Source organism: Lepisma saccharinum, chromosome 2, assembly GCF_977018435.1.
Source record: "Lepisma saccharinum chromosome 2, izLepSacc3.1, whole genome shotgun sequence".
Taxonomy (NCBI): Eukaryota; Metazoa; Arthropoda; class Insecta; order Zygentoma; family Lepismatidae; genus Lepisma; species Lepisma saccharinum.
Genome location: NC_139230.1, coordinates 209,909,421 through 209,912,304, shown reverse-complemented (window position 1 = coordinate 209,912,304; position 2,884 = coordinate 209,909,421). Strand labels below are relative to the sequence as shown.

The window sequence follows — 2,884 nt, the reverse complement described above, 5'->3', positions numbered from 1 at the left end:
CACAGAGGAAAATGATAAGATTGGTAATTAAACGCGTGCTCAGTTCTTTGAAGGTAGTACGGTTAGTATATTTTTATATACCTGCAACCTTCACTTTCAAACCTGTAATGACAGCAAGTAACACATATCAATTACATATCAACTACAGTTTCCACATAACATGTATCCAATAATCACTTGCAAGGCATATAAACATATAACTCATCCCCCCCCTCCAAATTGGCATATAAGTGGTAACATCTTTTTAGCCCTCCCTGTATTGTACGAGCACTCGCGAGTTGCGACCGCCATTTTGTAGTTTAAGAACCTTGTTTGGCACTTCAAATGGCATTTGGGGTAAATTTCTAACCTTAAATTGCTCCATGATTTTGCAATTACTTATCACGCTTAAATCTTTTAAAAACAGATAACATCCTGTGAACGCACAGAGCGGTGCGGATCCCGCTTTAAACTGTAGGTCCAGTCCCAATTAGCCTTTCTGTGCATATAGTGGACTTAAAACACCTTATCAATCAATCAATAAATGTAGGTCCAGTCCCAATTAACCTTTCTGTGAGGACTTACAAATAAACTGAAACAAAAGAAAAATAACCATGCTTATGCAATCAGAAATAAAGCTTTGGTGCTGATTACGGTTTGACGCCCCCGAGGGCGGCGCCTCTGGCAGCCGCCCAGGACACCCAGTCCTAAAGCCGCCCCTCCACACATTACATATGAGTATAGAATTTTGGATTCAAGTGTGGATGACTTTCAATACTGAGAGCACTGATGTGAAATGATTACATATTAAGATAAGAGATGGCGCAGTATTACATAGTTTAAATTACAATGTAAATTCTCCACACTTAGCTGATAAATTCAGAAAATTTTCAAAGATTTAAATTCGAATTAGAAAGCAAAGAAGCTTTTAGACATTACTACGTCATTAGTTTTTCGAAACAGGAAAAAAGTAACTGTACCATAAGATCGTCAATGTAGGAATACCAATGGCCTATTATAAGAATGAGCCAAGAAATCTTGAGGCAGGCTAAATATAAATTCTACCATTTCCATATATGTGATATTTTGAAAGTCTTATATAACTGAGGTTCAACCCCAGATACTCGCTTCGACGGTACATATATTAAAATTGGAACAATATAGAGAAGAACAGCATGACTCCTGGACAAGGATGACATGCAAAATCGTGAAGCGTTCCACATATAAAACTCTCAGCACAAATTCTGCAAACACTGACACGTCACACAAGTCCGGCAAAACAAAAGATGGTAACAGCGAATCCTTACAGACCAACGTATCGAATGCCAAATAACCAAAATTGAAATAAGAATGACCGTTTCCACAACGTGCTGTCTCTTTTAGTATGATACCAGTGGAAAGAAGAAACGACTGTCAGTATCAAACCTGGACATGCGGATCAGGTTTACATTCATATTGTTACAGCAAATTTTGAATCTGAATTTAAATTTTTTTGGTTCGTCAGCACTTAGGCTATTTTGCACCCATCACATTATACGGTGTCTTGCCTCTTATCAGAACTAAAATAGCAACTGTAATATCGTGTAATAGAAATATTAAAACATTCTGACTTCAGTTAAAAGCTGAGGCTGCAAAGGGGCACTAAGCACACATAAGGACAAAACACAGAACAACACAGAATTATACTTGCCACAGAGCCAGTCGCCAGACACTCGTTTGTCTGCAAAAAGCGGTCCAGGGTGTAGGCATGCTAGGCATGCCACTGTGATTGTTTTTAATATCGATTTCATCAATAGAGAGAAGAAAAATGTTAAAAATTCCCCAAAATAAAAATTACAGCATAATATCATGGGAGTTAATATTACTCCTAAGTATTTGAATTTGGAAACTGGTTCAAACGAGTTGTTATCAATAATTAGATTTTGATTATTAATTAACAGTGTAAGTGAAACGGAAGTGCCAACTATTGTTGATATGTATAAACTACTTCAAGTTGTAAAGCATGAAATGGAAAATTTGAAGAAAGCAAATATAAACTGTGAACGCGAACTAAGTAAATCACTTGAGTTAGCTCATCAAAAGCTGGATGAAAATGCATCATTGATCAAAAAGCAGGCAGAGTCAATAAATACTTGTATGGTACAAATTGAGCAGTTGAAAGGAGAAAATGTAACTCTAAAAAAACAACTGAAGGATAATCAGGAGCAACTAGATGAATTAGATCAGTATGGTCGCCGCAATACGTTAGAAATATACGGTGTTCCTGAACAGCCGAATGAAAATACGACGGATGTAGTAAAAACTATTGGGCGAGCATTGGACATAGAAATCAAGGATGAGATGATAGACTGTTGTCACAGGTTGCGCAAACCCTCTAATCAATCTTCAAGTGGAATCATTGTGAAATTTGTCAGGCGAGTGGACAAGGATGCCTTTATACAGAAGAGGAAAGTGAAAAGGAACTTAAATGCTGTACATCTCGGTTATACCAAAAATGAAATAATTTATATTAACCAAAGTCTCACACCTTACCGAAAGCGCATTCTTAGTCAGGCTAGGAAGATGAAATACGAGAAAAACTATGCTTATTTATGGGTAGACCATGCGGGATTAATTAAGTTAAGGAAAAAAAGGGATGATACTAACATCATATTATTAAAATCACTTGAAGACGTCACCCAATTAATGTAACTTTCGAGGGTCGTATAAATGAAATATGTATTTATTATCAAAATGCCCGTGGTCTAAATACTAAGATTATGGAATTTTATATTAATGTTTTGAGTAATAATTTTGATATTATAATTGTTACTGAAACCTGGCTGCATGAGAGTGTAAATAGTAATGAATTATTTAATGGCAATTACAAAGTGTACCGTCGCGATAGACCTGGAAATAAGAGGGG

At 36.3% G+C, this 2,884-nt stretch overlaps 1 non-coding gene across 1 annotated transcript; it reads left to right on the top strand.

Moving 5' to 3' along the window:
- Positions 1–1,099: 1,099 nt before the first annotated feature.
- Positions 1,100–1,206, top strand: LOC145984564 (U6 spliceosomal RNA). Its single transcript, XR_014441357.1, has one exon. It is a non-coding gene; the product is annotated as a U6 spliceosomal RNA (small nuclear RNA).
- The last annotated feature ends 1,678 nt before the right edge of the window (positions 1,207–2,884 follow it).